Below are 23761 nucleotides of genomic sequence, written 5' to 3'. Positions count from 1 at the left end.
TTGGCAGGTAACAGACTTTATGGCTAAAGGCGCTAAATGACATGCCACAGTTAGGAGTTAATGCTTTATTGGTAACTCTTGATTATATATGTTAGTGAGTATACAGTTGATTATAATGGTATAGCTTACTTCCACATGGGGTACTTTGAGATAATAAGTCATTCTCTAGAGTTCCTTGGATACATATACATGAAATCGACAAGGAGAAAACATCCTGACCGCTGGCATACTCCTGTAAGCGTTCGAGCGTTAATCGGATGGCTGCAAGTTCAAGGCTGTCTAGGTCCACTCATCAATTTTTTCTCCTTTCTCCACCTTTTCAAAAACACTTTCTGTAACAACTTTGAACTGGCTGTAGGACCAGGTGTCCTACAGGTCTTCAGCACTTGTGCTGTAAAGCCTTAAATAATAAATAAATAAAAATATACCTACAAAGTTATCATTTTTGTCGCCTTGGGTATAGTTGTATTAGACATAATTATAGCACCTCAATAGTTATGGATTTATTATAACTTTTACCTATGTATAATTTAATATTTAATTACTAACCAGGCTAATTACATTTGATGTGCTACTGTATATCATGCTCTTTTTTCCAGACAAAAGAAATTTGTAATACGTGATATACAGCTATGTATGTACTTACAATGAAACTTAATAATCATAGTTACTAGTTCACCTCTTTTATTGTAAATATATACATGTATATCTATTTGGTCTCCTTGATTATTACAGAAGTCAACTGTATAATACTGTAATGTGTTACAGCAATTAAATACTGCATGCTATCAGTATAATATATACATTTTATTTAATGACCTTTGTAAGTCTTGTGTTTGTGAGGCTCCAATTATTAACTGTAGTGCTCTATACTGGATGAACTGAATGGTGCACATTAGAGAATTTCTAGTTTCTGTCTTTCCAGTTTGTCATGCTAGTGATCCTGTGCACTTCAAAAGCTCAGTCACTGTTGCTATCGAAAATCATTTAAAGTTTTCTGTATAAATTATTATGATTGTGTACATGTATTCAGCTAATTAAATTTATGTTTTTGTGTCATCTCATATCTTAGTTTTACATATAGGACAGATTATACATATATCCATGCAAAAACAGGCAATCTGTAAAAGGTGCAGCCTTCAAAACCCTGGGTGAAAAAGCGGCAAAATCAAAGGTGGCATTAACATATACGGCATCAAACCTTGGAAAAACAGTTGCCTCACATCCCTTGCCAATAACTATTTATTATACAAGGGGAGCACAACATGATGTTGTATATAGTATGGCTTAGTATAAAATTTCACGACGTAGAGATGAAACCATGTGAAGCCATAGAAATTTACAATTTAAAATCATGAAAACTAATAATTCTGCACCTTCTAACCAAATTTTATTAACTTGGGACCAGTGACCATTGCCTATATGCTCTGGGTGGTCCTGAGCTTACATGACTCTTACATACTGAATCTTGTCTGTGATCATATGCAAGGGATTTCCTTGGCAGGCTCAGGAACATGTTCTTAGCTACATATGTAACAGCGCATGCTTAACTTTTCAGTAATAATAAAAGTTTTGGCCCTCATACTTTATTATCACTTTAAAAGTTTTAAATAAATAAATAACGGTAAAAAAAAAAACATTAGTTTTACTTGTAAAATTCACCAAAAGTTGATGCAAAATTTGGGTTGTTACAATTAATTTTGATCCTATCACGTAGCTATACAATTTTGTAATCAAATAAGATGCTAGAGCTCCACAGAGGGTTGGTGTGATCATTGGAAGTCACTACTCCTGCAATGTCAAAATGCACAAAAGGTTTTAGTTGCAATGAGGAAATGTTATGCAGCTACACTGCATGTGCACAGTATGTATATGGTATTGTTGTTAGGGATACAAGTTTAGCTAGTTATAGCTTCTATTCCTGTGGAATACGTACAAGTTCAGTTTCCTATGCATGCCCACCATCTTCCTGGAAATATCCTCCACACACCAGCTTAGCATATTAATGCAATACACTGTAATAGCATAATAGATACAGATAGTGCAATAGTTGTAGTAGTGTGCTAAAATCACACCCTTAACTCACGAAGTATTGTTGGCCTGTAATTGATACCATAAAACTGCTGAAACGTTCACCTGTATATCCTATTGCTTTGAACAAAAATGTAGTATCTGTTAATAAAGCTACCACAAATTACAAAGAGCTACAACTTTTTGTCATTCGTGCATTAATTCACTTAATTATGAGCTCTGTATTCAAGTTGCAGAGCTAGGTACTGAGTTGCCAAGGTTATTCTAACTGGAGAAACTCTACAGATGTTGCTATACTGAAAGTGTATATGAAATGGCATTATACGTAAATAAGGATTGGTGGATCACAAGGATACCTTTCACTACGTTATGGTAGCTATAGTGAACATGTACATGTGATCAGGTGCTTTTATAGGGTAGTAAAAGTCAACATAAGTAACCTCAATGTTACGGTAAGTTGTACATATCATTTATGAGGTAAGTTGATTATGATCTGCCAGCTATTCAAACATACTGAGAATAAATTATTACAAAATTTACTACAATTCAGTTGATAATTTATACATTGAATTGACATCACATCCTTGTGACTCTCTTTTTATGCTTATATATGCATCTGTTTCATGAAGTAAATTAATACTTGGATACTCATTAAAGATGTTAGCACTCAAGTTTATGCTACTGTGATTCATTTTCTCCTGATGTACTTGACATCAGAAATGGCACCATGAAGGTCACTCTGCTGTAGCTTGATTTGTGGAACTCAATATTTGCAATGCACTTTTAGTTTGTCAGGAATCTTTATATGTGGGCTTACAACCCAACTAGCTGGTCTTTAAAAACGTGAACATGTGATGTATACAGTAGCCTATAAGTGACTGAGTATAAACTTTTTAAAATATATATATATATACAATGTGATTTCAGCATTTGCATGTGATTTCATTGTCCTTATACATACAAAAAATTAGCAAATGGAAAGCAAGGAAATGTTTATGCCTACTTGGAATTGTGCGGAAAGCACTATGTTTGCACAAAATAACATGAGTCAAGTTTTGTTGCATCACCCAGAGGTAGTTATTTGATAGCTTGAAGGGAATCGCTCATGCCCTTCAAGCTATCAAATAACTAAATGTCCAAAAGCTTTAAGAAAATAATTACTATGCTTGCTTCTATATGAATAGAATGTTTCAGAGGTATGGTAAAGTGGTGTTGTCATAGTTACTTTACACACGCAAATCATAAGTTATTTATTCTAACATGGTATAAACACCATGTAATAATAGCCATTAGAGTAGGAGAATGGCTGTGATGTCATGTTGAAAATCTGTATGCATTAGATAGGTACATCATACACCAACAAAAAAATTTGGCTTATTGACATTTCTCTGATATACCCATGTAACAAATCATTGCATTTGCTAAACACTGTTATGGCAACAGCATTGCATGTCAGTTTACATCAGCCCATCTACACATTATCATGTTGTCATTAATAGCATTAGTGAATTAGAAATTCCAGATATCAAACTACTTGCAAGGATACCATAGCTACCATTAAAAAGTACAGTATAGTAGAGAACAACTGAAAGAAGTAGTTTATACATTTTGTGAGTTATTCATTGATTGGTAAAACATTAACAGTATTATAGCATCAATACATCATAACAATATAGTTACATGTACAGTATACAAAGTTACATATATGTGTGTGTGTGTGTGTGTGTGTGTGTGTGTGTGTTTGTGTGTGTGTGTGCGCATATACCATTTGCATACAAGATAACCGCTGTTGCTTATGATGTGACGTGAGCAATGTTCCTATAATACATCGAATATTTATCCTAAACAAACAAGTAAATCAGTCTTAATAAAGGCTCATCAAGTGTCTGTCATTAGTGGAGTATGGATTTCTACCATATATGTACATGTATCCATCAAGCCTATCATGCGTACAGGATGAAAATAATGGGATAAGTATACAGACAGTACAAAGGTCTGAGAAATTATTTGTGGAAAATGAATGCATGATCATTGTATTAAATCACTAATTGTTCAGGAAGGGCATCATAAACCAGATAAAGCTGGAATTTCTTGAATTAAAGGATACATGAAGCCGTACAACTACATCATGTATTAAGAGCATGAAGCCAGTATATACTAGTAGACAGAAAGGTTCAAGTGTACCTTAAACATTTGTATTACATCATCATAATATGTGACCGGGCCTGCGATATTAGGGCATGTGGGCACATGATTTTTGCCTACTTTTTCACAATTTCATTACTCATAACTTTCTGTACAATTATGTAATGGCTTTGCAATTTTTGGCTCTTAGTATGCATTTAATTGGCATCATGATGCAAGTTACAGAATGGAAATATACTCTTCCAGAACTGAAATATGACCTGTAGAGTGATGAGGTGTAGTTTGTGCCACATGCCCTGTTTTTTCAGGCCCGGTCATATATTATCTGTTACCTTATACAGTGATTCTACCAGTATTGTGCATTTTTGCTTTGTTTTGCAACCTTAATTATAACAACTTAGGCTATCATAAAATGTTTTTTGGCTATTATACCATAAGAGACATGTCAGGTGCATGGCCTATGCAATATACATTTGCAATATAATACACGCAATAGCTATATACATATACAATACATATGCAATACACAATTCTGTCACAGTGATACTACTGATCAATATTGTGCTACTCAATCATGGACATTAGATTTACAGTATAAGCTCTGTAAATCTAATTCTGGTATAGATGACATTCCCAACAGAGATACACTTATGCACTGTACGTATGCAGCCATGCATGATCATGCCCTATGCAGCAATGTGTGCCCCGATTGTACATAACTATACAAGTATACATCAGTATTCACAAATTAAACTCTGCTTACACTGACCATCTTTTTCTACTTCCCTTCATATTGTTTTCTTCTCTCTCCTCACAATTCTGCAAATCAACGTGTTAAAATTTTGTCAATTAGCTAGCAATTGTCATGTAAAGGCTTAGATGTTAGATATGTAGCAATAGTTATAGATAGCTAGATACGTGCCTCATTTTAGTCATTTAGCTTCATTAGGCAGTATACCAGTATGATCCTGTTGTATATTAATATTTAGGATCGGTGGCCATAAACTTGCTGTAGATAGCTTATGTTCCAGCAAAGTACATTCTGGATAATATATAGAGCATTTACACATTCATTTTAGGGTAGGTGTGACCTTGTTTGGGTTTCCAATCAGTTTTCTGTGTTAACAAGTGTAGTAGAAACTTCAACAAATAGTACTATATAATTACTTAGTTTGTCATAATTTCAAACTATAGTAGGAAGGTTCCACTGAGATTCAGTATGTTTCCTGAATGTTACCACTCTCGCAGTGTGAAAGTGTTTTAGTTGCAATTAGGAAATGATACACAGCTATTATGTGCATATCCTGGTATAGTTGTTAGGATACTACTAAACCAGCTTCCTGTGGAACACATACAAGTTTAGTTTCCTATGACATTGACTTACATAGCTACTATGTATGCCCACCATCTTCCTAGAAATTTCCTCCACCAAAGAATTGCACATCTCTTTCCTATCTAATTACGCTGACTTTAACTAGACAGGAAGACAGCTTTCTTGGGTTGAGCAGCTGGCTATCTGTTTGCAATAAAAATATCATGATAAAACGAGACATCAAGGTTAAATATATATAGTTACTCACTTTGACCATTTATTTGGCCATTTCCTCCAAGATGGGTGGGTGGAACCTTTGTTATGCTCAATTTCATGTTTTATCGTAACACATACCTCGTAACCACTATTGATAAAACATGATAAATCAAGAATAATACTGAATTACACCCAATTTTGGCTAAGTGGAATTGTCCTCTATGGTCTTAGCCATTTATGAATTATAACTCAGAAGGCTTAGTCTCACATAACAAAAGTTTAGCCATTTCTCTCATTGGAATAGTGATCTACATAATAATTATACGCATGCTGTAGTTTCTTTACATAATTTAAGATTTGAATGTGTGGAACTTCTTTGCATAGCATACATTTTTATTTGGCCTAGTTCCCAATTATCTGCATGTTCCCAACTGCACATGTTAATGACTAACACAATAGCAATATAGGCTGCACCATTTTTCACAGTTTGGCTGTTTTTGTGTGGATAAATCATACGAAAATATTTCTACACAAAAATTTTTATCACGGAATTTTTTTGCATGAAAAGCAAGCGAATTACAGTAAAACCATATGTATATAATTATGTCATGACTATAAAAGTCATTGGTTTCTGTTACATCCTAATGTGGGCCTTAATGTTCAGCACATGTATGGACATAATTATGAGTTTCTATATTTATGTTATGTGTGCAACAATTACATTAAGTTACTGTCTTTCGAAAAGTGAATGCATTTCAGTTTACTGATATAAAAACACATTTCTGATATACACACCTGTATGTATACATTGTTGTGTCTTAATATGGTGCATTTACTGTAAATTACATTTGTGTTTAGCACTGCTTGCTGGAGGCTATGAAGAATGTACATAAAAGTAATGATGACCAAGCTCAGGTATATTCTAATACACTTAGGTAATTAATATTGTCACACATGTGTGTGATTATACAGTGGAACCTGTAGAATATACACCTTAGAACTGGTCATGACCAATAGTGTCCTGATTGTTGGAGTGTCTTGCAGTTTATGATCATTCTTATAACTGTGTAGTGGATCATGCAGGTTCCCACTTTGAAGATATGAGGAGCATAGCCCCTCAGAAGCTGAAGATGTTTTACATGTCTCAGGACTGAATATTTTGATATAGAGTACAAATATCTAAATCATATACTTTCTATATTATCAAGGGTTGTAGAAATTAGTGACAGTTATGAGTGAGCCTGTTGTCATACAGAATAGAATAGCATACAAAGGCCCATGTACATTTTTATTTGGCTTAATGTTGCTTATCAGTTTAACTCGGTCAGCAGGACTTACCCAGTTGTGAACAGGTTTCCACCGTCAACAGATGGTGGTTGTTTTGGTAGGTGTGCAGGGTTCCATGGATTCTCCTATTAATTCTCAAATAGGCCCCTTTTCAACAATTTTGCAATTCAAAGATGTGAAAAAAAATACAGCTAAAATGCATATGGTGACTGTAATGCTGAAATGAGCTGAGCATGAGTTCTCCTGTGCATGTTGCTCACTCTTTGACCTAAGTAGTATAATTATAAGTACTGATAACAGGGGGTCAATAGGGGTCAGGTTATGCCCCCCTGGTAAACCTAGACCATCTGAGATTGGTTGTGAGAGCAATTTAAGTTGTTAAATTCTATCAAAGTATTGTATTAAAAATTTGCTTGACTGCATGTTGTATCAGAGTGAGTGTTCTGTATTAGGGTGACTGCTCCACTAGAGTATATCGATCTTGTTTGACCAGTTTCTGAAAAGTAAACCTCAGTAGCTATCCACTTAGAGCTGAACCTGGATGGACTCTTACTATGTACACTATAAGTTGAACTAAACAGCATACAAACTCTGTTAATGGATGCTTTCAGTGCATCTAAAGGTCCAACATAACTCCCAGTTCAGTGAGTTCAGATACAAACACCTGGTGAGGCAGCTGCCTCACCTGCCTACACTGTGGCTACGCCTCAGCAGGGAGTAGTTGAACACAAGATTCACTATACCATATAGCACCATGTGTTCTAACACCTCTCCACGCACCTTTTTCTTGTAACGCATGCGCAATGTTATTCTCCAATTATTGCCAACCCTTCTCACGTGTGTGCCTTCCCAATCTTCCCTCCAGTCATGGTGGAGCTTTGGGTTAGTCACTATCATAATACACTCATGCATGCTTGACTGCAACATTAACCTAGTTTAACTAGTTAAACTCCATTATAGAAAAGCATGCCCATGGCTGGGATGGTCCTGCAGATGAATGTTTTTATGCTCAGCAATAACTGTGGAGGGCTAAGTATTACATTTGGTGGCTGATCTGTTAGAGTATCTGACTGACTGCTCTATCAGAGCATCTTGACCTAAAATGGATTTGTTTATTTATTTTTTGGAAGAGGGCACATGCCCCCTATGTGCCCTTCCCTGAATCCACCACTGCAGCATAACCAATAATTAGTGGCCAACTTCTAGAATCACGAGAATTTCTCTTGATCCATTCATGCATTATAGTTATGTTTTTATTTTATTTTATTTATTAAGGCTTTACAGCACAAGTGCTGAAGGTCTGTAGAATACCTGGTCCTACAGCCTGTTTAAAGTTGTTATAGCAGTGGGGGGTCTAGATGGGTTTCTGGGGTTTCGACAGAAACCCCCTTTTAAATTTAGCTCAGTGGAAGTCTAAATTGTTGTACTGACAATTTGTCATATCAAACAACTATATACCACAGGTAGTTCAGTAGCATGCATGCAGCTGCACTTAACTGACACCATTTGTAGCTATTAAACCTTCAGCAACACTTCACTTTTCATCTACCACCGCATTATAATGATTGAGATACTCTAATAGAGCAGTCAAGTAACTACTCTAATAGAGCAATCAAAGCTACAGATTAGTCACCATCTTTGCCTTATAGTTGGCTATAGTAGTTGCAGTTTAAAGCATTGGATTAATGTAATTCCTAACTAAAAGTAGCCTAAAATCCAATCTCAAAGCTTCTAAAATCTCAAAATTTTCTGGAGAAATCTCATCAGATGCCTCATCCAGCTATACCAACTTCAGAAACCCCCTTTTAAAAATCCTAGATCCGCCACTGTATAGAAAGTATGTTTGAAAAGGTGGAGAAAGGAGAAAATATCCTTGACTGGACCATGTACTGTAGCTAGGTTAGTTCCATGTTTATAGTGTTGCAGAATAGCAAGGAATCCACATTTCTTCAAGCTAGCTGGCCATGGTGAGCAGGAATTTACAGGAATATGGGTTTGCAGTAAACCCTAACTATACTAGCAAATATTGTAAATCACTATTATCCTCATTGAGAACTGAAATTTTGAATTATAACAACACTTGTGCATATTATCAAATATAATAACCTGAAATTATATGGAATAATCATTCCAATTATTCACTCTGTAACAAAATTATGTTAATTATGTAGCACATACCAATCACAAGCACTGTGATAGTATGGTCACAGTGAACCAGTACTTGGACACCTGTGCACAGGTGCTGTGAATCAGAGCAATCCTTCTTGGGAAGGACTAGTAAAGCGATGAGACGTGGACACTTGACATTTGCTTCCATAGGTACCCAGTGATGCTACAGTTGATACCGGCAGGTGACCAGGTCCCCATTAACAGCTGGGTAGACTGGAGCAATATGAGTAAAATTTCTTGCTCAAGGATATTATATAGAAACTGGGAATAACTAGTATTAAACCTGGAACCTTTCAATTGCCAAGCTGGTGCTCTAACCACTAGACTATTAGCTATAATGCTGCCAATACAAACACACATACTGTACCAGTAGATGAATCCAGGGTTTTTGGCAAGGGGCTGGGGGTGCACCAGGGTAGTATATAGGCATATGGAGCAGGGGTCCAGACGCTAAAGGTACTTTTTATGTTTCAGGACTGAAATTCTTGATGTAGAGAAGTTTTATTGGCACAAAATAATGCTAAGTGGTCTGCATTGATCTGACAGTCGTAAGTAGTTCAGTTGTAGAGTAAGGTTCCTAGATGGTTATTAGTGGCTAAAATTAATGTTCCCATGAAATGATGTTACAGATGCCAATTTTCATATATACTCAACAACTGTGGAGAATTCTTAATAGTGTTACATGTGGTGACTGTTCTATTAGAGCATTTTGACTGACAGCTTTATTAGATTATCTTGAACTTGTTTAATTAATTTGGGGAGAGGGAGTGGATGGGTGGAGGGAACATGCCTTCTTGGATCTACCACTGTAATAGAAGCTGCAATGGCATATCTAAACTATTCGGTTTGGTAGGACACAGAGTATAATAGCTGCTTGTAGCCCAATCTCATCGTTTGATGATATGAATCCCTTCCCAAATATAATATTATAATACTAAGAAGCAAAAAAAAACAAAAAAAACACTATATAACATTGAATAAGTAAGTATCTAAATAGATTGCTGTATAATTATTGTGCTGGAAATCTATTGATTATACTGTGATTGCTTTATTAGAGTATATTTGACTGTTCTATTGGAGTATTCAATCTTGCATATAGAAATAAGGTGCCAGAGTTCTTTGGTAACACCCAACCCCTACTAGGCCCACCCTTAAATATGCTATTGCTTATAGCTGACTCCTACTTATTCAACCACCTCAGTTGTTGCATGGACCACACGTGTTAACAGTTTCGGTTTGGGTTATAAGAAAGCCTGATGGCTAATGTTTATAATTGTTAGTTTGACAAAATTGTTACTTGGTTACATTGCTGTATAGGAGATAGCATACTCTTAAAAATAAAAAAACTTATGGGAATAACTATGAATGTTTGTAGAAATACGGCTGCCTTTCAAGCCTACTAACTCACAACAACATAGGATCCTAGCCATGGTGGACCGAGAACCCAGTTAGGAACTGAGCAACTGGTAGGAAAATGTGTTTTGATACTCTGGCTGTGCTAACTAGTATACACAACACAATGTAAAACACATGCTGGTATGCTTCAACAAGTACAATTGTTAGGTTAATTTATCAATGAGTGACCCATAGTTCTATTAGGGTCCTCAACATGAGAGACCTTGCTGTTAGGGTACGTTGTACATGTATATTGTAAGTTATGTGATCTGCTAGCTATTCAACTATGCTATGCATTACTATTTGTTTTATATTAATGGAGTAGACAGGCAATTTTTTATGCATCAATACCGAAACCTTGTGATTCTCTTTCTGTACTTATGTAGTTTTGTTATACATTGATATTCTGTTAGTACTCAAGTACTCATGTCATCCATTTTCTCCAGATGTACGTAATTGAAATCAAGAAATAGCACCATGAAGTACTGTGTGGAAGTCAATTTCAGTGCACTTTTTGTTTGTCAGGAAAGTTTACAACCTACTTATGGCTATAGTGTTTTTACTGATTCAGAAGTAGCTGCTTTTTAAATTTAACATGAAGATGTGATGCATAGTCTATTACATGTGTAATGTGATTTCAGCATTTGCATGTGATTTGCTCATAGACACCACATAGCATAACAAGGTTGCTAATGTGTTTAAATAAAGGAACTCCCTGTAGTGGTGGTGTATCATTGTACTAAATCAATTATTTACCAGTCAAATGAAATGAAGATACCATAGAACTTTACCCTTTCCTGACTGTATAGAGAGTTGAGAGAGCAGAGGTCCTGTAAGACTGTCCAGGTATACCTACCTTGATCAAGAGCAGCAGAACATCCAGTCAAGGTATGGTTTGTTGTGGGTTGGGGGACAAAAGCACTTTTAGGGTTAGCAAAAATGTTCCATCTAGCTAGGCTCATATCAGTTGGTAGAGTGTCACAACGAGCACATACAACTGTAGCAAGAAGGACAGCTGTTTCTCAGGGTGGCCATAGATCACACATAGGACAAGCTTGCTCCAGAGCGACAATAACTAAAAATTATTTTAACTAATTAGTGGTTTGAAATTTGATTCCCAATAATCAACATGAGTAGAATGTAAAATTAATCATGATGTGTTTGTATGAATGTTGGCAACTGAAGCCTTGGTAGTAGATAAAGAGTCAAGGACAGTGGAAAAACAATCTGGACTGTTCGCTAGAATAGAGTATGTAATTATATTTTCTCAGAAGTTTATATCTTAACTTTAATGCCATATGGTTTCCTCTACTGTGTTTTCAATGGCAGATGGGTTGGAATACCATTGATATCTGTAACGTGGCAAGCTTCTGGATTACACTATCGGCGTTCTCTGACTATTGCTTAGAAGATAGCTTCTGTCAACATGCTGATGACACTTGACATCTTTAGAGATGACAATCAAGTCATATCTATGTGCCACAGGCAGTCTTCAAAGCAAAGGAGTAATTCATATTGTATATGCTTGGTTGTGCATGTTGCAGTTTATAATTGCAAGACTAGGGATGAAGGAGTTAATAGTGCTACACAAGCCTTTGTAGGCTTAATCTCCACCTTTGGGTAAACATTATCATGTGATAGTTTAGACAGGTGACCATATACCATACAGTGACCTGATTGGACAGGTTTTACTGTGGCCGTGCATTTGCATACCTTACAGGACATGTTGATTTTACAAATACAACTTATTATGTGTAGTAATTGCTGTGTTTGTCTCAACTAATTTGGGGCCCAATACACTTGCACAGCTTAACAATTAATGGGTGTAAATTTATGGAATTCATGTGGTATTTTTTAAACTCCTGTCAGGATTTACTTTGTTATAGGAATTCTATGGGAACCATTTGTCAACAATCATACATACCGTATGAACAAAGCTGAAAAGCCATCTATTTAACTGTCTATATTCTTGTGGTACTGACAATGCTACTGTAAGTATCAAAGTGGTATTGCTGGTCCTACACATAGGTATAGAGCAGGTACAGTGCTAATTAATAGCTATATGCAAACCATAGGAAGCAATAGGTAATTTTTACATTAGGTGTGCATGTATATGTGACCAAATTTTGGAAAATCACCCATATGGGTGCATTTGACACCTAAAATATTAATGTTTAATACCATACCTGTTTCACTGCCCATACAAAAGTCTCAATAGTAGCAGTGAAATAGTAGCAGTGAAATAGTAGCAGTGAAATTTATCCCGTATTTCACTGGTAGCAGTGAAAAAGTTGTAATTGCAATTTCATTGGCTAGAATTTATGTTAACAATGTAGCGCCAATTAGTGTTGACGCGTGTTTAGTACATAGTGACAAATTGCATACATGGCAACGCTAATGCACAGCATGCGTATATGCAGCGAGTATGGTATTGACTGGGAATAGCATGGGTATCAGTGAAATTTGGGATAAATACCACGAGTGTTGTATTGGAAATGGGGATAAATTTCACGAGGCGAAGGGTATTGGAAATTTATCCCCATTTCCAATACAACACTCGTGGTATTTATCCCAAATTTCACTGCTACTCATGCTATTACTAGTACAAATTAACAAACATTATAGTACAAATCCACTTGTTAATGGTTGTAACCCACTCTCAATACCTTACATTACAAGAAAATTCTTGAAATATTTTTAAAAATGTGCCCTGCTCTTATTAGTTACCCATTAAACATGAAAATTCTAATTATTTCATGCACACCCATAAGGGTGATTTTCCAAATTTCAGTCACATATTAGCTGTACATACTACACTTATATGCCATAGAGACATGCTAGGTCAATTCGGATGACCAAAAGCACCAAGTCTGCCTAAGATATAGCTTATGCATCATACGAATTAGGTATAAAGTTTCTATATTGCTGGTTTGAAGCAAAGTGTGTTTTGTAGGCATGCCTTTGAAGTATATGTTAGGTTTCTGTTTGTATATAGCTCATGACAATGGGCTTTCACCATTCTTTTCTTTGAGCTGATAAATATGTGCATTGTTCAGTGAACAAATTAAAAGAGGTATTGGCTCTTTGTCTATCAAGACACACTATAGTGCATCATGTTGCCAAAACAACAACCAAATAACAACCATTTTCTCTTCTTCCCCTTGCACAAAAAAATAATAAGTACACACTAAATGGCTTCAATTAAATTATTTATACAGGAATCAAGAAAATGCAATTTCATGCATTCAGAGCTTGGTCATGCTAATGTGGAAATGCCTTCATGTGGGGTATCTCTTATTAAAATTTGAGCTGAATACGCTTCAAAATTCTATTTTTAAAGTTCTTTACTTTGCATTTCACTATTAACCTTCTTTTCTTAATGCACATGCTCACTAAAAAAACAACAACAACATGCTCATTTATTTATTTATTCACACTCTGTCCACCTGGCTCAGCAGGCAGAGATTAACATGCTAAATTGTACACATATACCTTTTCCCACTACCCCATAGTTTAATATTGCTGCTATGAGCTACATGTGCATAATGCTTAAATAGTATGGAAATCATTTTTTCTGTTCAGCAGTGTAGGTATAAAGCAGTGTACGCATAAAGCAAATACAAGAGTTCATAATGTAAAGATTCTCACTTTTTAAATTATGTACTCTTAGTAAACAGAAAGTAGACAATAGGTATGATAGTATAAACTAAACAATTTAAGTGTAATAGTTTTCGTGTAGAAAATAACCATTTTCAGCATTTTCTGTGTACTCCTAAAGTACATATATACCCATCTATCATGCATGTCGTGCATGATGCTTAGCAAAGCAATCATTTAGTTGGTTGATTACTAATCATGCATGATGCTTAACAAAGCAATCATTTAGTTGGATGATTCCTAATAGTTTCGTTTGTCTCAATCAAAAGAAGTTCACCTATTTAAGATGCTAGGGAATTAAGTGTATGCTTTATTAGAGAATTCGTGGTGTAAAGATGAAAGCTATAAGGAATAGTAATATTAACATGTTCTATCTCCTACTGACTGTGTTAATTTTAGGAGACATCATGTGTGAGATGACTAACAATGGAACAAATTGATGTGATAGAGCAAGACAGTAATAATAAGAACACACCTGCTGCTACGTCTTTATCTACTGAGAGAAATGAATCGTACACAAACCATTCGCAAGTACCGAATAAGACAGCATCAACTGACTGCATACAGGATATTAACAATAAGACTGAACGTTCCACATCAAGAGATTCAGAGCCAAGTATTATAAGTTTCTTGAGGATATTTTGACATGAAAACAAGTAATAAAAGTGATTAAGCTCCAATTAATGGCAACTCTGACAATCACAATGTTTATTGTACGTGGTATTGTTATTTCTTGCTCCAATTGTTTTCTATAACCACAACAGAATTGTATTCCTTTGATGGTGTTGCCTTTGATAGTATGGTTTTAAAACTTATTCTGTAAGTTATATATACGTATGTATTATATTGGTGAGACAAATGTGTGGAATTTGTGTATAGCCATTATAAGAAAATATGGCAGAATGAACAATTTATAATGGTAGCACTCTATACAATTTTGTGAAAATCAATGGATTTGCCTTTGTAAATTCTACACCAAAGTTTTTGTTTATGGCTACAACATGTGAATGTACAATGGAAAGATTGTTGCTTTGTGATTGTGCATTAATAGGCTGAAAATCTGGAGCTTAAATATGATACTTTGATGAGACAATGCAGCATCACTAATGATGATTGTGATCTTAAGTCTACAGCAATTGTTGGATTACAGTCAGTTTACACCTTGGGTTTACTAAACTCACAATGTGTTACAAATGATACATTATCATTTTTCTGCAATGCAACACTTCTATTGTGTAATAGTAATAGTTCTTCAGTAGACCTGACTGAAGAGTGTGAAGAAGTTCGAGATAACAAATGTACTTCTGAGTGGAGAATAGTAGAGAGTTTTACAACAGATCTGTAAAGAGGATAGAAATTTGACATTCTCGCAAGCTCCAAAACTTCCTTGCCCTAGTGAATTTGATCACATTTGTGGCTTTACATGTTTACCAGCATGTGGTGAATATTCTGTGTTCATGAATTGTAAACTTTGACATGTTCTACAAGTTATAATAATTGTATCTGGAATTGTTGGCTTAAGTGGAGGAGTCATCACTTTAATTGCTTGCTATTTCAATTGACATAAACTGTAAGTTTTCATGCAGTTGATCCTGCATTTGTGCACTGCCATACAGCATGTATGCACATGTGTGTGCATGTGTGGCAAATGAAAGACACATTGCATGTAACAATTATTAAACACACACGCTAGTCAAAATATAGGCTATGCACAAAAATTTGTATAACATTAAACACTTTTTTCAGATGTCGATTTCCACAGATATATGTACTGTATAACACCATTGTTTACGAAATATTTGGTAAGTCCATGTGTATGATGCAAAATAAGATTTAATTTGGTGACTAATAATTGATTATGATTCTAGCTTGTGTGTATGTATGTACGTATGTATGTACCCCAACTCTCAACTGACATGGTTGTGACAGAGGCTTAAATTTCCCAATTCAAAAGAAGGTGTTTTTAAATTTCATTTTGTCTAAACACACAGAGTATAAATGCACATATTCATGATCGGTTTTAGAACAATTTCATAATTTAATTTAGTTACTTTTCTATGATGGTATCTAAGCATCATGACTTGCCACACTGAGCATGCATTCGATTGATTGTTTATTACATCTAAACAGTTGGACAAGCCGCTCTTCCCTGCCAGAGGGGCATACATACACACAACAACATAAAGTACAGCAAACATACACAAAGATATTACAAAGACAATAAACACAGCAAACAGTTAGCAGTTAACTACAACACATAATTAATACAAACTAAACATGAAATTTGCATCACAGATTCACCACTTTACCGCCTTTCAGAACATTCACTGTACTTTTAGTTATATGGGCAGGGAGTATGAGGTAATAAGATGGGCAATAGGGTAGACATTGGTGTGGACATTAATAGGTAGGCACTAGCCTATTATGCTGGCATAATTTTGAGCATAATAGGTGCCTGAAAGCATCAAGCATAATGCTAGCAAAATAGGCAGAATAATTTTCATACTGTATGCAAAAATGCATGCCACAGAAAAAGGTTGACGTACAATAATAGAACAATCAATGCCACTGATATGGCATTAAGTAGTTATTTAACATGACTAGTACTGTTATTATAGTCTACAATGCAGCCAAATTCTTAATGCACAATGAGTACTTTTTACATTAATCCAGTTGTTCATAAGCAAAGAGTATCATTATCCATTAGAAAGTAACAAAACATGGGAACTGTGGCAAAAAATTGAGCATAATAGGCAAAAAAAATTAGCACTGCAGCATAGATAATAGGCAAAATTAAAAGCATAATAGGCTGGTGCCTACTAATAGGTTTCAACACCAATGTGAATATGATAATCATCCTAGAGATGAAATTACAGGCTTGTTCTGGCTCTGCTGTGGCTGATATATAGTAGCTTAAATAGATCCAGCACAGAGAACATAAAAGCCTACTATGTCAATGATTTTCATCAGGCCAGGTCCTCACAAAGACAACAAATTATGCCACCCCTTTTCTTAAAACTAGCTTCCTTATATGTGACTAGATTCACAATACAAATCCAATTTGGACTACGCACAAAATCAATTAACGTTACCAATGACTAGCTGCACTATATACCAGACTATCTGTAGGCTATATAGTTTAAGGAATGCTGAGACGTATTAAAAACAAATAGTCTGGTATATAGTGCAGCTACTCATCGGTAATGTAATTTAATTTTGTCTATAGCTAGATTTGTATTGCAAATCCTGTCACAAGTATTTATAAAAGATATTTGCTTGATAAATGGATAATACTTTCTCTTTGTGTTGCTGTTCTGTTAGGTACGTTGGCAACTACTGGTGTATACCTGTTTTATTATATGTATATAGAGTGTTTAGAATTGTTACCAGTTATCACAAACATGGCTGGACAATCATTAGTGTGCTCAGATCACAGTTATCTCATCAGCATAAATAGACCATCTAATTTCTGTCAATTCCAAGGTATGTAAACTTAGCTTGCTGTATCTACTTTGCTATAGTTAGTAGTACAGCATAGAAAATATTGTACATATATGTTGTGTGTATGTATGGTCAGTGTTTTATATACAGTACCTTATGTACGGAGATAGTCTGTTTAGCAGCTTATATCATACAGTACAATTGTACTGTATAGTAGGGACATTGAAGGTAGGGTCCGCAATGCGAAAAATCGATATCCTCCAATTAACTACCTAACTATTGTCATGTGCTAGGCTAAGTGTAACTTGAATAACACCAGCGTGGCAGCCACGTTTGTCACTTTCTTCTGGTAGAAAATGATACAAATGTCTTAAAATTATCATGATGTTTTATTGCAGCAGTTTGTAGGGTTCTTTGTATGCCACGATATTCACTCTCAACATTGTTCAAGTAGTCTATCATCAACTCAAAGTATCGGTGGTTTGATTTTAAGTAGAGACTATTCATCTAGTTCCGGATGCTGATTTTACCAAGCTTTTCGTCTGGCTCAGTTCACGTGAATAAAAACTTAGACAAAAAGGGTCCTCTAAAGAAAAAAAAATCATGACTTGTTCGGGAATCGAACCTGGCATCTCCAGTGCATGAGGCAAGGATTGTAACCACTGTACCGCATGGCTCCTAGCTACCCACCTCTCTTAGTTTCTACCTTATAATATTATACGTCATTCAAGAAGAAATACCCAGTGAAGAAGAAGCCAAAGCTGAACCTGACTCTAACCGTAATGCAAATGTGACGTTTGCCTGTTAAGCACAATGATGACTTTCACTGTCTGTATGAAGGTAAGTTTTGGGGTGAGTTCGAGGCGAGATAGGGTTGGCCCGGCCTTGCCGGCCAGACGCTTGCTCCAACCCTACTGTAGAAGGCCTCGAACTCACCCAAAAACTTACCTTCATACAACTAGTGTGTTTTGATGCTTGAGTTATGGGTGACACTGTTGATGTTATCTAGAAATAATTTCTTATTAGTGATTTTAATTAATGAGGTTGATAATGAGTTCCAATCAATGATAGTTCTTGGAAAGTAGCTATTTTGATATGCTGTGGTGCTTGCGCTTGGGTGGATAAAGTGAAGTGGATGGTGGTGGCGAGTGTGTCTAGTTGTCCTCAGAAAATGTGGTGGTATATTTACTACACTAGCTTTGTGTACAATATCATGGAAGAAGGATAACTTATGGCGTTCTCTTAGAGTGACCCAATTTAGAGATTCTATCATAGTAGTTACACTCTATATGTGCTATAGTTGTTACTGTACATACCCATCTTGCACTTCTCCTCTGTATTTTTTCCAATGAGTTGATATATACTTGCTGGTAAGGGTCCCAAACGACAGATGCATATTCTAAAATGGGACAAACAATTGTAAAATATGCAGATTCTTTGACTTTTTGAGAACAGTTTTCTTACCTCATCAAGGACTTTTTTGCACTACTGGTGGCTAAGGGAGCCAAATTAGCACCTTTTATAGTTGGTACCTTGCTAGAGCAGCCTAAGAAAATCGAATTTGAGCCATTTTAGCTAGCTATTTCAGCTATCTAGTAGTGATGCACCGATACCACTTTTTCACTACCGAATGGCCGATACAGATACTTTGCCCTACAAGCATTTCTCACAAGAAACAGCTAGTGATTAGCTTACTAAACTCATTTGCTAATCCCATCAACTGCAGTTTGCTGGTTTTGTGGCTATCAATTACGCGAAGATAATAGTTTATGGCTTCAATGAATCTTATTCAGTTTCCACTGTACTAATAATGCTAGTAGTTGGCTTCTGCTAAGGAATTCATGGCATATATCTCAACTCCGTTCAATGCGCTTGATAAGTGATTAAATGACGTCATTTAAAGTATCGGTTTGTGTTGGGCATTTATAGCTTTACCGATACAAGTCCGATACCGCCAAAATGGGGCCAATCGGTGCATCACTAATATCTAGTTAGTAAAAAATAAAATAAAAATCCCCCCCTGCCGCACTGCTATTTTGTGTAGCTACAGGAGGATGAGAAACTAATGATTAAGTTTATGTGGCCTTCACTCACCAATTCTAACTTCTTCACTTTTTTAACGAGCTGGGTGGTATTTACAACACAACTCAACCCTCATTCGCTTATTACAATCTGTACCAAATCCTGAGATAGCGATCTTCAGCCACAACACTGTCCCGAAACATGGCCGACAAGCTATATACGGTTGCTTAGCAATTATGATGATTTACGTCACGCTGCAAGTCTATAGGTATGCATGATTGTATTATAGCATTAAATGGCGGGCGCCACTAGACTACCCGGGCGAGGAAGTAGGTTTGGGAAAAGGTAAAGGCTCGGGTATTACTTGCAGTACGACGAACCGAGCAACTTCTACCCGCACCGATTAATTCGTACAACGAGGTGAGTACGTATGATTTCCTCGTGTGATAGCTAAACTATAGTTTCGCGCTAGGCTACTTTGTCCTGAGTTTTCAGGTCCGACATTTGATACTATGGGTCGGGAAAAAACCAACCTAATAAAAGGTGGTGCATGATCTGGTTTGAAAACAGTTCTAGTCGTGTGTTTGAAAACAGTTCTAGTCGTGTGTGCGTTTATTTAGCATAGATCATATATTGTCAATTTAATCCAAGATATTGTTATAAGATGGATGGGATGGACATTGTTAAGGTAAATGAGGAAAAGGATTTGGGGGTGTTGATTGATGGCAATCTCAAGTTTCATAGTCAGTGTTCGGCAGTGGTTAATAAGGCTAATAGACTTCTTGGCCTTATTAAACAGACCTTTTCGGATATTTCTGTAGATTCATTTACATGTTTATACAAATCAATAGTACGTCCTATTTTAGAATATGGTAACTTGGTTTGGGGACCTTACTATAAAACAGACATCCAAAAATTAGAAAAAATCCAACGGAAAGCAACTAGAATGATCAAATCTATAAGAAATCTTGACTATGAGGAACGATTGAAAGTACTTAACTTGCCATCATTACATTATAGACGTTATAGAGGTGACATGATTGCTGTCTACAATATGCTACATGATAAGTATGATATAGACCATTCTGATTTTTTTACTTTTTCACCCATTACCCATACCAGAGGTCATACATTTAAGCTATTTAAATATTTTTCAAGAACAGATGCCAGGAAATATTTTTTTACAAGAAGAGTTGTTGAACCATGGAATAATTTACCCCAAGAAGTAGCATGTGCAGCATCAGTTGATGATTTTAAGAAATTGATTGACCAATATTCATCTAACACTATGTATAAATGTATGTAATTAGTCTACTTGTACTTTTTTTACCTGTTGATCAGGTGTAACAGGCTGTTTAGCCTTATAAATTACCTGTAATAAATAATAAATAAATAAAATATTCCCTACCCGGGATTGGAAACCAAGGCAATCAACAGTTTCAGTCAGTGTTGTACGTGTCACGGCGTAGTGTAACGAAACTCCGCTTCTGTAAATCAAGTGATGGATAACATTCCTGGGTTTCAAGACCGTGACTTTGTAACTAGCCTCGTCTGTCTCGATGGCATATCAATTGATGCAGGCATAGTAAGAGAAAAGTTGTGTGATTTAAATTCTAGCAAAGCTACTGGACCTGATTAGCTCCCCCCCCCCCCAGAGTGTTGAAGGAAGCTCAGAGTGCTGCTGAAATAAGCATACCCAGGGCCGTAGCCAGACTTTTGTCTGGGTAGGTTCTTTTAGAATAAAAGTGGACCTTTTTATATGACATGATTCAGATTATATTATATGGTGTGCGCATCCAGCATGCAAAGCATGCTGAAACTAGGGGGGTCTGGGGGCATGCCCCCCAGGAAATGTTTTGAAAATAGATGCTAAAAGGTTGAATTTAGTGGCATTTCAGGCAATAAAAATAACACCTTTTTAGGCAAGCTGAAGACTAGCTGTATGGATGATATCTGGAAAAATATCTCTACTGCTACTGTAATTATACCATCTGCACATGTATGCATGTGTCTATAATATATTGGAATGTCACAGTGATAAGAATGGGAAAGATTGAGCACTCTCCCATGATTGACAGGGGCAGTGGAGCAGAACAAAGGGTGTCTTAAGCAATGAAATTTGCACATTGCATGGAGTTGAAGCATGGATGCCATTCTTGGGCTCTGCATGAAGGGGCTTGTCCACCATAATCTTATATTTTAATTAAAGCTCAGTTTAGATAATCTACATGTAAACTAAGTGGCTTTTAAAAGAAAATGTAATTGTGATTGTTCTATTAGAGTGGTTGATTGTTCTATTAGAGTATCTCGATCTTGCATTGTATTTTAATACAAGCACTAAATTAGTCACTCAGAGCTCTTAATTTAGCTTCTTATTAGTAGTATCTAGTAAACTGTAGCTAATGGACTTTTGCTCCTGAAAATTTGGATTTGTATACTAAAATTGTGGACCTTTTTGGTTAAATTATGGAGCTTTTTGCTAAAATTGTGGACCTTTGTACTGAAATTGTGGACCTTTTTCCAAGAGGGCGGTTCTTCAGAACTCCCCGAACCCCCTGGCTACGGGCCTGATACCTCTGTCTATAATTTTTAAGAATCATTAAGTGAGGGTAGACTACCCCTAGACTGGAAAGTAGCAAATATTGTCCCAATCTTCAAGAAAGGAAACAAATCTTCACCCTGTAATTACCGTCCTGAAAGTTTAACATCTGTTGTTTCCAAAGTTTTCGAATCTATTATTCGTGAGGGCATGTTAGAGCAATGACTCTATCATTCGTGAGGGCATGTTAGAGTATTGAGTTTTGTACCTTGACTTTAAGAAGGCTTTTGACTCTGTTCCTCATGAAAGGTGCTCAAAAAGATTTATGCATATGGTTTTAGAGGTGGTCTGTTTAATTGATTACAAGACTTTTTGAAAGGACACAGACAAAGAGTTTCTGTGAATGGTTCATTGTCTGGTTGGAGTGATGTAATAAGTGGAATACCTCAAGGATCAGTCTTGGGTCCTTTCTTCTTTGCAATTTTCATCAATGATCTGCCATCATTATTAATTAAGGAATAAAGTTCTTATATTTGCAGACGACACAAAAATATATTCCAGCATTAGTTGCGCTAACCCAATATCCTCCCTGCAAGATGATATCAATGCTTGCATTGAATGGTCAGTAATGTGGCAGTTGCCTTTCAACATTTCTAAATGTAAAATACTACATATAGGCCAGTTTAATCCAAGATATTGTTATAAGATGGATGGGATGGACATTGTTAAGGTAAATGAGGAAAAGAATTTGGGGGTGTTGATTGATTGCAATCTCAAGTTTGTTCAGCAGTGGTTAACAAAGCTGATAGACTTCTTGGCCTTATTAAACAGACCTTTTCGAATATTTCCGTAGATTCATTTACATGTTTATACAAATCAATAGTACGTACTATTTTAGAGTATGGTAACTTGGTTTTGGGACCTTACTATTAAACAGACATCCAAAAATTAGAAAAAATCCAGTGGAAAGCAACTAGAATGATCAAATCTATAAGAAATCTTGACTACGAGAAACGATTGAAAGTACTTAACTTACCATCATTGCATTATGGACGTTATAGAGGTGACATGATTGCTGTCTACAATATGCTACATGATAAGTATGATATAGACTATTCTGACTTTTTTACTTTTTCACTCATTACCCATACCAGAGGTCAAACATTTAAGCTATTTAAATATTTTTCAAGAACAGATGCCAGGAAATATTTTTACAAGAAGAGTTGTTGAGCCATGGAATAACTTCAAGAAGTAGTATGTGCAGCATCATGATCAGTTAATGATTTTAAGAAGTTGATTGACCAGTATTCATCTAACACTATGTGTGTATGTAATTAGTCTACTTGTACGTTTTTACCTGCTGATCAGGTGTAACAGGCTGTTTAGCCTTACAAATTACCTGTAATAAATAATAATAAGTCAGTACAATGTGGCAGAGATTGCGCAGAGGAGCTTCGAGACTATCAGTGATGGATGACATTAGCTACACATTTCAAAATATTAATTGGCACATTTTGTATGTAATATACTGATATTTTTCAGTTTGG

General features: G+C 35.8%; 1 protein-coding gene across 1 annotated transcript in view; it reads left to right on the top strand.

Moving 5' to 3' along the window:
* The first annotated feature begins 20009 nt into the window (after window positions 1-20009).
* LOC136261786 (uncharacterized) overlaps window positions 20010-23761 on the top strand; it is a 44236-nt gene continuing 40484 nt past the window's right edge. Inside the window, exon 1 of the mRNA XM_066055847.1 lies at window positions 20010-20095. The gene's annotated coding sequence lies outside the window, so the exon portion shown is untranslated. The remainder of the gene's footprint in view (window positions 20096-23761) is intronic.

The sequence above is a fragment of the Dysidea avara genome, chromosome 7 (assembly GCF_963678975.1).
Source record: "Dysidea avara chromosome 7, odDysAvar1.4, whole genome shotgun sequence".
Taxonomy (NCBI): Eukaryota; Metazoa; Porifera; class Demospongiae; order Dictyoceratida; family Dysideidae; genus Dysidea; species Dysidea avara.
This window is presented reverse-complemented; position numbering and strand designations above follow the sequence as displayed.